The sequence below is a fragment of the Gorilla gorilla genome, chromosome 13, assembly GCF_029281585.2.
Source record: "Gorilla gorilla gorilla isolate KB3781 chromosome 13, NHGRI_mGorGor1-v2.1_pri, whole genome shotgun sequence".
Classification (NCBI taxonomy): domain Eukaryota; kingdom Metazoa; phylum Chordata; class Mammalia; order Primates; family Hominidae; genus Gorilla; species Gorilla gorilla.
Genome location: NC_073237.2, coordinates 43263454 through 43278387, shown reverse-complemented (window position 1 = coordinate 43278387; position 14934 = coordinate 43263454). Strand labels below are relative to the sequence as shown.

The 14934-nt window shown below is 39.4% G+C and overlaps 1 pseudogene; it reads right to left on the bottom strand.

The window, feature by feature from the left end:
- Nucleotides 1-6634: 6634 nt before the first annotated feature.
- On the bottom strand, nt 6635-7232 carry LOC101138246 (interferon omega-1-like; annotated as a pseudogene).
- Between the last annotated feature and the right edge of the window lie 7702 nt (nt 7233-14934).

The following is a 14934-nucleotide window of genomic DNA, read 5'->3' as shown; positions in this document are numbered from 1 at the left end:
CAATGGGTTTGGCAATGAAATCTTGGATATCACACCAAAACACAGGTAACTACAGTAAAAATAGATAAATTGGACTATACAAAGATTAAAAATCTCTGTGCATTCAAGGATAAAATCAAGAGTCAAAGGTCAAACTTCAGAATGGCAGAAAATATTTGCAAATCATGTATTTGATAAAAGTAATAGCCTATTCAGAATATAGAAGGAACTCCCATATCTCAACAAAAAAAATATAACTTGAGTAAGGAATACGAATAGATATTTATTCAAAAAAGATATACAAATGGCCAACAAGCATATTTCTCTGGCCTGAATGTTTGTGCCCTGCCAAAATTCATATGTTGAAACCCTAACTCTTAGGGCGATAGTGTTGGGACATGCGCCTTTTTGGGATGTGATTAATTCCATTGTGGCTCATTGTGAAATAGGACACGGGCCCCAACCACACACCAAATCTGCTGGTACCTTGATTCTTGGGCTTTCCACCCTCCAGAACTGTGAGAAATAAATTTATGTTATTTATAAACTACCTAATTGATGATATTTCATTATAGCAGCCTGAATGAACTAAGGAACATAGGAAAAGATCCTCAACATCACTATTAGGGAAATGCAAATCAAAGTCAAAATGAGATTTGAGTTCACATCTATCAAGGTGGCTACCATCAAAATAAATAAAATAACAAGTGTTGGTGAAGATGTGGAGAAATTGGAACCCTTGTGCACTGTTGGTGGAAATGTAAAATGGTGCAGCACAGCCACAATGGAAAACAGGTATCTCAAAAAATTATAAACAGAATTACCATATAATCTAGGAATTCCACTTATGGATATATATTTAGAATCCTTTTTGTTTTGTTTTGTTTTTATGATGGAGTATCACTCTGTTGCCCAGGCTGGAGTGCAGTGGCGCAATCTCGGCTCACTGCAAGCTCTGCCTCCCAGGTTCACACCATTCTCCTGTCTCAGCCTCCCAAGTAGCTGGGACTACAGACGTCCGCCACCATGCCTGGCTAGTTTTTTTGTGGTTTTAGTAGAGATGGGGTTTCACCATGTTAGCCAGGATGGTCTTCATCTCCTGACCTCGTGATCTGCCCACATCGGCCTCCCAAAGTGCTGGGATTACAGGCATGAGCCACCGCGCCTGGCCTAGAATACTTTTTAAAAATGAGATTCAAAGATACATTTTTACATCCATCTTCATAACAATAGCCAAAAGTTGGAAGCAACCCAAGAGTCCATTGATGGATGAATAAACAAACTGTGATATATACATATAATGGAATATCATTCAGCCTTATATATATTTCATTAAGCATATAATGGACTATATTATTCAGTCTTATACCATGGGTGATTATTCTGACTTATCATATTATTCAGGAAAATGTGGTATATACAGATAATGGAATGTATTCAGCATAATTCTGACATATACTACAATGTGAGGACCTAATGTAAGCCAGGCACAAACAGACAAATGTAGTATGATTTCCATCATATGAGTTATCTAGAGTAGATAAATTCATAGAAACAAAGTAAAATGGTTGTCAGGGGTGGGGGTCCAGGGGAGAGGAGATAAAGAGCTGTTGTTTAATGAGTATGGTTTTGGTTTTCCAAGACAAAAAACTGATGATCAGTTGCATGGCAATGTGAATTTACTTAATACTGCTAAACTGTACACTTAAAAATGGTTAAAATGGTAGATGTTGATAAGATGTGGGCATGGGCTCAAAGAAAAGTAAGCATTCCAGGTCCAGATTTTGGCTTTCAGATTTGCTGAATCCTGTCTTCACAGAGTCAAGGGAGTCATATCAGCTAACTCAGAAGAGTTTATACACAAGAAGGCAAATTTTTGAGAGTCTAGTATTTTTTTTCTGGGTAGTCCTAAATGTTAATTGCACTAAATTCTCCCCTCGTATATAAATAAATTAAGCAGATAGATAATTTGCTTGTCATATATCTAACAAGAAGTAAGGAAATAGATAACTGGAAACAATACTTCCCCCATCTTAATAGAGTTAAATAACAAAAATAACGTTAATTAAAAGAACTAAATAGCTAAATTATAGAATATATTTACTATCAGTCAGAGATTGTTGTTAGTACTTACAAATCAATCCTCATTTTACCCAGTGAAGAATAAGCCCCATGTTGCATACACGTTGAACACCTATTATGTGCCCTCTCCCATTAAGTCACTGGAGACATCTGTGGCTACAGCAGGCAGTGATAAATTCTACTATTTTCCTCATTTTTAAGAGAACAAACCTAAGCACAGGGAGCTATTGAACTGTGGAGCCACTGTTGGAACCCAGAAAATCCCATTTAGAGTACTCAGCTCTTAGGTGTACTCTGGTAATATGTCATAAGAACCAGAGCTGATTTCTAGACTCTGGTCCACATTTTTCTTTCCAGCAGAGCCCTACCTAAATAATGAGAGGGCCTTTCTCTTCTGTTCTTATTCCTCTTCTCCACCGAGAAGCTTCATTTGCTCATGCCAGACATGTTTTATTATGAAATTGGGCCTCATGTTACTTACACATATATCCTAGTTTTGTCTTCCTAAGACTGTATTTTCATAAACTTGAATATATTTGCAAAACACTTTGTTCACCCCAGTAATATATCCATAGGCAACTCTTTGAAACCCTACATATTTCTATCCATTTATGAAAATGTCCACAAGGCTTTAGATTTCTGTTTGCCACACACCTTTGTGTCATCACCAGGATAGAAGCATGAGCTAAAATCAGAACTAAACCAACCAAATGAAGGCTCAGAGCTCAGGGAGGGCACATCTAGAGGGGCTCACTAAAGGAATTAGAGGTGTGGGGAAGAGAGGAGAGCCCAGTGCGTTAGAGGAGAAGCACTGAGATGACCGAAGACTGAATCACCTCACTTGGCAGCTGGTTGATGCCTTTTATGCTGTAGGCTAGAGGGTTTGCTGCTGGGTTGATTGCACATTCTGACTGGAGGAACCCTAATAGCTATGGAACAATCTTTCCAACAGTTACATTATAGATAGAATTTTCTGTCTTCTGAAAAAAATTAGGAATCTGATGAATGATTTAAATCAACTAAATACATAAACAAATTTTAAACCGGTAAGGTCTAGAATCTTGAAAATCTATTCATTTTTAACTTTTTACTTTGAAACAATTTTAGATTTACAAAGAATTGCAAAGATACTATAGACATTTTGCTTATGCCCTTAACCCAGCTTCTTCTCATGTTAACAACATACATGACCGTGGTGTAATGAATCAAAACAAAGAAATGAACATTGGGGCCATATTACTAACTAACATTCAGATTTTACTAAGATTTCCTCAGATTTTTAAAAACTGATGTTTTATCTTATTTCAAGAATCAGTCCAAACTGATTCTTGATTTGGATTGATTTTTGTCAATCCAAATTGTTGGATTGTTGTCATACCTTCAGTCTCCTCCAATCTGTAACACATGCTCAGTCTTTCTTTGGCTTTCATGACATTGAAACTTTTGAAGAATATTCGTCACTTATTTCATAGACTGTTCACCAATTTGGATTTGTCTAATGTTTACTCAGGATTATGCTGAGGTTGTGTGTTTAAAGGATTAAAACCACAGAGTTTCTCTGATCGTCTCATCACACAATATCCAAGGTACATGATATTGATATCTTTTATTACATATGTTTTATTACTGCTGATGTTAACTTAATCACTTGGTTAAGATGGTGTTTGCCAGACTTCTGTCCTATAAAGTTACTATTTTTGCCCTGTACACACTACATGATAGAACCATATCACTAAATACCAGCCTACACTCAAGTCTCTAATCTAGTTTCTCTCATTCATTTTTATGTTATCTTACATTCTTGGTGATATCATATAATTAGCCATTTTAGGATTCACAAATGTTTATGATTTCATGAAACCAGTGCTCTCTATCTTAGAACAACTCTAAATTTAATCAGGAAATAATGCAAGCAATAATATTAAAATGTATAAAGGGATTCTTGAACTTAGGTAGCTCAACCAGAAGAATTAAATGAGTTTTAAAATATCAGAAGTAATATAAGTGTAGCAATTTGTAAGTTTAGCAACCATATTAATACAGAAAAAAGCCAGAAAAAGTTGTATTATCAGAATTAACGAGATTTATGGTAGAGCTGCATCTATTGTTAATAACAAGGAAAATAAAATTGCAATAGAATGTTGTGCAATAATTGCTTGTCACTCTAACAAAAATTAATTTGGATTCTCATAGCATATTAAAAAAATTCTAATATATTACATAATTAAATGTAAAAACATATTTACAAGAACAGAAACTGAATATGTGTAAATCAAAAGACTTAAGGAGACAAGTGGCTCTATGTTCTAGACAGTGCTTGGAAAAATATACAAGGAACTGTTTAGTGCTTGGTACACACATGAAATAAAGAATAAGTATCCATCAAAAGATTATGGCTACAATGTGCAGGAAATGTTTTGACAATGACTAGGAATTCTAAAATAATAAATCAATAATGTAAATAAACAACATCGAAACTAGAGTAAATGAAATAACAGGTAAAATAAAATCAAAATTGTAAAACTTAATTGAAAAAAGAATTTAAACTAGCAAGTAAATGGGTTACTATTGAAATTTACTACCAGGTAGTATTAATTAGAATAATGATAAATTACCTTTCAGCCAAATAAATAAGCAACATTTTAAATAAAAAATACAATTAATAGGTTAAAGAAGTTAAATATTAAAGATGTTCAGTACAGCATGGAATAATAATGCATTGTATACTTGAAATTTGCTAAGGGAGTAGATATTATATGTTCTCACCATGCACAATAAAATATTATAACTATGTTAGGTGAAGGATGTGTTAATTAACTTGATTGTCAGAATCATTACACAAGGCATAATTAAAGCAAAACACTATGTTGTACACCTTAAATCCATAAATTTTAGTTTCTCAACTATATATCAACAAAAAATGTTTAAAGATTTTGTTCGAATTCATCTATTCTTTGAAAATGATTTTCAGAAAACACTAACAAAATATGCATGAAGATCTTAACCCACATTCTTCTACAAGTATCATCTTATTTCCCTACTCCACAAACAAGTTTCCCACCATAATTTTTTATGCATAGAACACCCAAATACCCTTATTGTATTTCTTCTTCAACCCACTCCCATCAAGTTTGTGTCCCATTCATTTTACTAAACCTAGATCCACCTAAGGTCACTGATGGCAACTGTTTTTGAGTCCGTTAGGACAGGTCAGCCTTCATCTTCCCTGAAAACACCACTGTCTACCCCTCGCTTGTTTCTCCCTCATTCTTTGCTATTTCTCCTTCCAGCTGCACTGACCACTCCTCCTAAGTGCTTTTTGCCCTTCACAGACTCTCCTTCTCTGCCCTACCAATGACTGTTGAGGATCTGCAGGACTAAGTTTAGATCCTGTCTCATCATTCCCTCAATTTATAACTATGTTAGGTGACAGATTCCCTAATATCCATTCTCATGTCCTCAATACCAGACATGCAATAAAGAATCCCAAATTAATACCTTTGCCTATGGCATTTGTTGTTCATTCTAGACCCATTTTCCCAGCTGCCAATAAGACTCTGGAAATACTGTTTCCCTTGGTATCTGTGGGATTTTGGTTCTAAGACTCCACACCTGTCCTCCAGATACCCAAATCTGTGAAAACTCAAGTCCTGCAGTCCCCTTCATATATGCGAGTTTCACATCCCATGAATGCTGTATTTTCTATCCAGTTTAGTTTTACATGCAGAAAATATAGATATGGAAGGTGAACTGTATTCGAAAAAAAAAACCTGTATAAGTGGACCCATGCAGCTCAAAAGTTCAATCCCATGCTGTTCAAGGGTTAACTGTACATATACCCCAAGTACCTTAAGAAGGACATCTAACATTGTTTTCCCCGCCTGGCATCATTTGTATCTAAAACTTCTGGTGTGAGAACATTGTTTTCCTTTATTTCTTTTTCAAGCTTTTAAGAGAATTGCAATAAAGTAAGCATTAGTCCTGTTTTTACATCTCTTTCTCTGTAAGACGGAGAGTGCTTTATTCAATTGTATTTCTTGAAGGGAACTCTACAATCTGCCACTTACTTAACTTATACATATAATGTGAATGGAATAAATGAGTAAATATATTTTATTGTCCTTCCTTCAATTATGTTAAAAATGTGGGTGTGGATTTTGTTTTTAGAAAAAAGATTTCCAGACATTTTCCTTAATGAATAAAACAAACGAGAATTTAATGAATAAAACAAATGCAAATTTAATAACATGGAAAGATGAATATATTTGTAAATTTTAACACAATGTAAAGATGAATATGTTATTATATGTAAAATATCTAAATATTATAAATGAAACAGCTGCAAAAAGAATGGAAATAAGTAAGTATATAAAGCATATCAGGGCAGTCATGTCTTAGGAACTGAAGACCAGAGCCAAAGGTTTTTAACATATACTTGCTTACTATTGTTAACAAGGTATTTGCTGAATTTAATTCAATAAATTCTGTGACAACGGCAGAAATAAGAGCCTATTGAAATGACCAAAGACACATGTGCAAGTGTGATATGGCAGATTAATCAATGAGAATAATTTCAGGATGAACCCAGGTCTTCATCCTTACTTCTCAGTCCTTCTTGCAAGTTTGTTGATGAAGACAAGGATTTCATGATTCCATTCGGAAAACCTCCCAAGCACAGTCACTGTATTTCTTCTCTTTCAGGTAGATTCCCTGGATTCCCATGCATTCCCTGAAAGTACATCCTCAAGGCCAGTTTAGGGCCCCAGTCACCCCCACAGATTCTTCCTCTCTTTTTGTCTGCCCTAAGCAAGACTCCAGGCATTCCAACTGCAGATGAAGTCCAGTGTGGAGCTGGTCCAGGAGGGTCATGTTCCAGGCAGCAGAGGAGCGCTCTGTGTGGAAGAGGCTGAAGATCTGCTGAAGCATCTCATGGAGGACAGACAGGGCCTGGGCCTTCTGCAACTGGCTGCCATCCACATCTCCAGGGGGAACCTGAAGTCTCTTCTGTCCTTGAGACACAAGAAAGTGGAGATTGTCAACATTTGGCCCAGAAGTGCCAAGGTGTTCCTGCTAAGTAGGCCATGGTTCTGAGGCAGTTCCCAGCTCAGAGATCCAACAGGGCCACAGTGGCAAAGCAGCAGGGCCACGAGTAGAGGAAGCAGTAGGACCATTGGGAAATGAGGGTGCTGCTGGCCTAGCTGAGCTGGGGTCTGGATGAACCCTGGACTCCAGGTTCTCTGAAGGCATTCCTTCTATGCATGGCTCTTAGTTGGAAAAAAATAGCTTTCAGGGTTGGCCAAGATGGCCAACGAGAAGCTGCTAGTGTGTGCCACTCTCAAGTAGAGAAATGGAAGGGGCAAGTACATACAGCACCTTCAACTGAAACATCCAGGTACACACATTGGGACTCAAGAAAACAACTTGACCAGTGGAGAACAGAGTAAAGCAAGGCAGGATGACTGCCTACCCAGGAGTGACACAGAGCCAGGGGAGCCTCCCCAACCAGGGAAGTGGTGAGTAAGTGAGCAGCCTTGGGGACCCACGCTTCTCACACAAATCTTTGCAACCCTCAGGTCAGGAGATCTCCTAGTGAACTCACTCTACCAGGGCCTTCAGTCTGACATGCGGGGCTGTGTAGGATTTCAGCAGAGCAGCCACTCAGCATGCATGGGTACCCTGGAGCCTTAGATACCCAGGCTTCCCCACAAAAGAAGCTATAACTCCAGCCAAGCAGGAGTCTAGACCCCTATACATACCCCAATGAAAGGGGTTTCATTCATGGGGCTGAGCAGTGACAAGTGGCAGGCCCACCTTCCATGGCCTGTCTCAGGATAAGACCCACTGGCTTGGGAATCTAGCCAGCCACTGGTAGCACCCTCACACCTCCCTGACACGGAGCTCCCAGCGGCAGGGGGTGGGCTGCCATCTTTACTGTTTCACAGCCTTAGCTATTGGAGCCTTTGGGTTCTAGGGAGTCCAAGGCAGCTAGGAACTGGAGCAGCCACCCAGCACAGCCCAGCAGCTCTACAGAGAAGCAGTCAGACTGCTTATTCACGTTGATCCCAAATCCTGTTTCTTTTCACCGGGTGAAATCTCCCCACTGGGGTCTCCAGTCACCTCCACCACTGTTTTCTAGTGGACAGCAGTTTCAAATGTCCCTGGGATGGCACTCCCAAAGGGAAGGGTAGGTTGCCATTGATGCTGTTTAGCAGCCTTAGCCATTCTTGCAAATGCCATTCTTTTGTGCTGGGGGTGGTAGCAGACCCCCAGCACAGCACAGCTGCTCTACCAAAAAGTGGCCAGACTGTTTTTTCACCTGAGTCCCTGATGCTGTTTCTCCTCAGTGGGCGGGATATCCCCACCGGGGTCTCCAGCCACCTCGCGCAGGTATGTTGCAGCAGGCAACAGGTTGTACCTCTCTGGAACAGAGCTCCCAGAGGGAAGGACAGGCCCCTATCTTCACTGTTTCATAGCCTTCACTGTTGATACCTTCAGGAACTGAAAAATGCGAGGTGACTATGGTCTGGATTGGACCCCTAGCGTATTGCAGCAGCCCTATGGAAAAGTGGTCAGACTGTGTGTTATGTGGGTCCCCGATCCCCTATCACCTCACTGGGTGGGTCTGCCAGGCCTGGAACTGCAGCCACCAGCAGAGACTATTGAGCCAATTGCAGCTCTGCAACTCCCTATAACGGAGTTCCCAGTGAGAAGGGTGGGTTTCCATCTTTGCTGTCTCATAGCTCTTGCCCTTGCTGTCTCCAGGCTCTGGAGAGTTTGCAGGGAACAGCGGCTGGTCCAGATCCCTAGCACAGAGCAACTACCTCACAGAAGAGTGGACAGACTGTTCTCCATGCTGTTCCTGGTTGTCACCTCGCCACAATGGGCAGGGCCACCTGACCAGAGACTCCAGCACAGGCACCCTTCCCCTGCCTCATCTCCTCAATCAGGCAGTCCAGCATTTCTCCAAGTAAGAAATCCCACAGTCAACCCACAACCCATCCACCACTACTGTTGCAGTGGGACAGCCCCAGCAGCCCTCTGGCTGAGGAAGGAACAGAGGGCCTAGTCACTACACTCCCACCTCCAGCATATTATAGCCACTATATGAAGAGGAGTCCAGCCCCTCTTCCCTGGGAATCCCCATCCCTATTCTTCAGGAGGCAGGGCCCCCAGCCCATGACTGCAAAACAGTCACCCTACCCACGGCTGAGCACATCCACTGGTAGTTGCCTGGAGTTTCCCTGGGGAGAGACTCCCAGAGCCATCCTACCTCTGCCACTGCCACAGCAGCAGTTTTATCCCTGCTGCCTTGGGTCTGGGGAAGAAACAAAGAGTCTGAAGCTCTTTGTTTATAAGCTTACAGCACGCCACAGTCACCTGAACTTAAAACACGCTGCAGTTACCATATGGTGAGGAGAACAGTCTCTACTCCTGGTAAGATTGCCACCTTCTGTTTCCCAAAATGTGAAGCCCCAAGCTTACACCAGCAGTGAAGCCACCCCACCACTCTGGCTAAACACTCCCGTTAACATGGCTTCACATTTCTTGGAGGTGGAGACCCCAGGGGCAACAGAAAGCCTGTCTGCCACTGCCTCTACAGTGGTACTACCCCAGCTACCTTGGAACTTATGAAGGAGCAGAGACCCCAAGTGCCTTATGCATACCTCCAACAAGGTGCAGTCAACAAAGAGAAGAGGCCAGTCTGTCTCCCATTGGTCAACCACCCACCCCTCACATCACCAGTCAGGGAACCCCTGTCTTGGGCCCACAGCACAGACACCCCCATCCCAGGCTGAATGCACTGGATGATTGCTCACCTGCATGTCTGTGGTGGAGCCCCCAGGAGACAAGCAAAAGACCCTCAGTTACAACTACTACTAAGGTCTCTTCCTTTGATGCCTCCAAGGTGAGGAGAAAACATTAACCCTGAGGTCACCACAGAGCTGTTGTGTGCAGCCTGGGAGTGCCAAGACACAAGCTACAGTCAGCAGTCAAGTGGGAGAGGAGCCCACACTTTCATAGCATTGAGACGGAGCACGGCTGCAACCTTGAGGAAATGTACAGGAGCCACATGACTGAGCAAAATCCTGACAACTGACCACTGCACCTAAGAGTCACCTACTAGGTCATGCCCAAAGCTTCAACACTAAAAAATCTCACTAACATACCCTCATTAAACCAAAGACAAGTCAGCTACAAATAAAGACCCTGCACAAAGCTGCAGCCCTGAGAACACAGCCAGAACCAAAGTCAATTTATTGATTGAACTCAAGCTACACTCCCATATGCAGAGATGAGGAAGAACCAATGCAAGAACTACAGTAACTCAAACGGACAGAGCATCTTATGTCCTCCAAATAATCTCACTAGTTCTCCAGCAAGGGTTCTTAACCAAAATGAGTTAGCTAAAATGACAGAAATATAATTCAGAATAGGATAGAAAGGAATTTCACTGAGATTCAGGAAAACGGTAAAACCTAAACCAAGGAAACTAAGAATCACAATCAAAGGATAGAGGAGCTGACAGACAAAATAGCCAGTATGAAAAAGAACCTAACGGACCTAGTAGATGTACACACTACAAGAATTTCACAATGCAATCACAAGTATTAACAGCAGAATAGACCAAGCTGAGGACAGAATCTCAGGACTTGAAGACTGGCTCTCTGAAATCAGACAGTCAGACAAAAATAAAGAAAAAAGAGTGAAGAGCAATGAACAAAACCTCCAAGAAAAAGGGGATGGTATAAAGAGGCCAAATCTAGGAATCACTTGCATCCTTCAAAGAGATAGGGAGAAAACAAACAACTTGGAAAATGTATTTCAGGATATCATCTATGAAAACTACCACAACCTTGATAGAGAGACCAAAAGTCAAATTCCCTTGAAGTTCTACACCCAGATTGACCAGCTGTTCTAATTCCTAGTCTAGCACAATCCACAGAGGAAGGGATAAGTTAGGAGGCCCCGGGGAGGCTGGGCAGGCTGGAGGAAAGGGACATATCCTGACCCTTTCTCTTTCCCCATAGCTGTCCCTTGCCCCAAGACGACATGTCATGCCTGAAGCTGGGAGTATTTTCTCTGTCTAAGATACAAAAGTTAAGGAAATAGGCTAATTCCAGTACTGTGATAGTTCTTTCTTGGGAAGAGCCTCTTTTTAGCTATGAAGATAAATCTCCTGCCAGCAGGCCTACTTCTGCATTCACAGCCTGCTCTCCACAGACTTGGCTGCTGTCTTGGTGCATTTTGACCAGTTGGGGGCACTCTTTCCCTGTAAATGTTGTAATAGTCTCAAAGTAAAATGGAACCTGCCTTTTATTTCCTTTTTTGCTAAGCTACTGTTATGTCATTGTAACAGCGACATTCCCTCTTTTACAGAAATATTCATCATAAGAAAGGAAAAAGAGTATTTTATAAAAGAGCTTCTGAAAAACGTAGAACTTTCACTGAACTTCTGCTTTAATTTGTGATTTTGTACTCTTAAGGGGAAAGTGATGGGTAAAACCCACAAGAGAACTGCAAACAGCTGTATGAAGAGGCAGTGCAGGCTAATGATGAGTGAAGAAAAGAGCACAGTGCGCATTTCTAGAGGAAGAGGAAGGAAACTAATGTGATATGGGAGTGAAAAACGGGACACAGAAAAGCAGGGAGGAAAGGGGAAAGTGTGTCAGGTCTCAGAACCAGCAAAGATGTATATTTTACTTAAGTTTAGGAGACTAACTTCATATGGGAGTGTACTCTGGGATTCTGAGAGCCAGGAAACAAATGTGCCAGGTGCCAGAATCAGTTACCCATCAACACGTGTATTCTGCACTTCAATCTAGATGCTGCTCCTCTGTCAGGTATTTATACAAGCCACCATTCCTGACTGAGTGTAAGTAGGACTTTGAAATGAGGTGAGACAATTTTTCAGCCTCTCTAGAATTTATGACAGAATTCTGTTGTTTTAGGCTGCCTAAAAAAATATATGCAAGCAGAATGGAATTTCAATGTAAAATAAGTTATTGTTATTTATACTGGATGTGTAAATTTTGTGTGAGGATTTCCTTAATAATTATTAATCTCCTTTTTTCCTCAATTATACACAACTATCTCCTGCTATCTGAATTTCCTTGGTTCATGTTGTATTTTCAGCTGATTTTGACCAACTTTCTCTCTCTCTCCTTCCTTTCTTTGTCTGTCTTTCTTTCTTTTCTTTCCTTCCTTCCTTCCTTTGTCTTTCTTTCTCTCCTTTTTCTTTCTTTCTCTCTTTTCTTTCTTTCTTTCTTTCTTTCTTTCTTTCTTTCTTTCTTTTCTTTCTTTCTCTTTCTCTCTCTCTCTTTCTTTTTTTTTGATTTTGCTTTAAGTTCCGGAATACATGTGCAGACCGTGAAGATTTGTTACCTGGGTATATGTGTGCCATGGTGGTTTGCTGCACCTATCAACTCGTCACCTAAGTTTTAAGCACAAATTTTTTTTTAATCCAGTCTGTCACTGATGGGCATTTGGGTTGGTTTCCTGTCTTTGCTATTGTAAATAGTGTTGCAATAAACATACACCTGCATGTATTTTTATAATAGAATGATTTATATTGCTTTCGGTATATACTTAGGAATGGGATTGCTTGGTCAAATGGTATTTCTGGTTCCAGATCCTTGATGAATCGCCACGCTGTCTTCCACAATGGTTGAAGTAATTTACATTCCCACCAACAGTGTAAAAGCTTTCGTATTTTTCCACAGCTTCACCAGCATCTGTTGTTTCCTGACTTTTTAGTAATCGCCATTCTGAGTGGCATGAGATGGTATCTCATTGCAGTTTTGATTTGCATTTCTCTAATGATCAGTGATGTTGAGCTTTTTTCATGTTTATTGGCCGCATAAATGTCTCCTTTTGAGAAGTGTCTGTTCATGTCCTTTGCCCACTTTTCTATGGGGCTTTTTTTTTTTTTTGTAAATTTGTTTAAGTTCTTTGTCCATTCTGGATATTAGACCTCTGTCAATTGGGTAGACTGCAAAAATTTTCTCCCATTCTGTAAGTTGCCTGTTCGCCCTGATGATTGATAGTTTCTTTTGCTGTGCAGAAGCTCTTTAATTAGATGCCATTTGTCAATTTTAGCTTTGGTTGCAGTTGCTTTTGGCAATTTCATCATAAAATCTTTGCCCATGCTGATGTCCTGAATGCTATTGCCTACATTTTCCTCTAGGGTTTTTATGGTTTTGGGATTTACATTTAAGTGTTTAGTCAATCTTGAGTTAATTTTTGTATAAGGTGTAAGGAAGGGGTCCAGTTTCAGTTCTCTGCATATGGCTATCCAGTTTTCCCAGCACCATTTATTAAATAAGGAATCCCTTCCCCATTCCTAAAGTATTGAGAAAGAGATTCTGTTTTCCAGTTTCCGATTTTATTTTATGAAAGAAATGTGTCAGTTTTTACTGACATTTAACGGAGTATTAATCAAAATAATGATCAATTACTATTGTAAATAATTTTATATTTTATGCTTTAAATATATAAAATATTAAATGTATTTATATGATTTACCAGTGCATCACATTTATGAAATTTATTCATTGACATGTATTTTCAAAAAGGAAACACTATGCAGATAAAAGGTAATCCCCAGTTTTGCGGGTTCCAGCTTATTACTTCCCTCCATTGCAAAGGCAGATCTCTCACAATTTTCTATATGTGTTATCTTGATTTTTCTTTTTTGATTCACTCTTCTACTTACCGCAATATGGCTTCTGCTGATTAATTCTGTCAATCCAGCTCTCAGTAAGCTCTGCATTGCCCTCTATTTTCTTGCTATAGTGCTCAGTTTTAATTCACATTTTCCATAAGTCTATTGATTCTTTTTCTAAGCACATTTATTTTCTAAATACACTTTTATCGTCATTCTCTCTCGTCCTTCTAATGTTAAGGTATTCCACCTCTGTTTTCTTTGTGTCTCTTCTGTTCCCACACTTTAATAGTGGAAGTTCCTCAGAATCCAGTTTAAGTCTTTTTTTCCCTCTCTGCTTGCTCCCCACATGACAGCCTTCATTTTAGGCCTTTCCATTGCCAGTTATGAACTTCCAGATATCGTATTCCTTGGAAACTGCAAACTCATATATCTGACTTGCAATGTACATTTTCAATTACATGTTGAAAGTCAGTTTATAGAGAATACCTCTACTTTGATTTCCAGACATGTCTTAAACTATGTTCTGCTAAGAGGAATTCATTGTTTTTATTTTTTACTTCCTCACATTACAGCAGTTAGCATAACTGATATTAATTCAGCATTATTATTGTTTTTAGAAACCTTTCCTAGCAAAAATCAAAGATACAAGAGAACAAGAACTGTATTTTTCATGTTCACGTTTATCTCCTGAAGGCAACATATAACCTGGTATAGAAAAATACATTTTTCTATAACTTGAATAAAATTATGATAGGTAACTTACTTAAATCATCCATCTTTAAGTCAGGTTATACCGTCAGGCTTGTCATTTAAACTTAAAAAATAAACAAACACAAGAAATTTTGTATAATAAAAATTTAATGAAAAAGGAAGCTAATATATTGGCTAAATATGAAGAACATATATTGTTACATTAACCACAATGTAAAGGTACTCATGATATTACATAAAAAATAATTTAAATCTCAAAAATAGTTAAATAAATAAATGTTTAAATAAATAGCTGAACAGAGACATCAGAATGGTCATCTGTAAAGGACTAGTGCCTGCACAGGTAAACACAATGCTTCTTTACACTCCTGAAAACATTTGAAAATTTTGATTCAACTTGTGGTGGTTATAGAAGTGAGTCTTTGAAATGGAAGAACTCATGAAAGTGTGAGATGATGTATTAGTCAATAAGGATCATTTCCATGTTGAACCAGTTT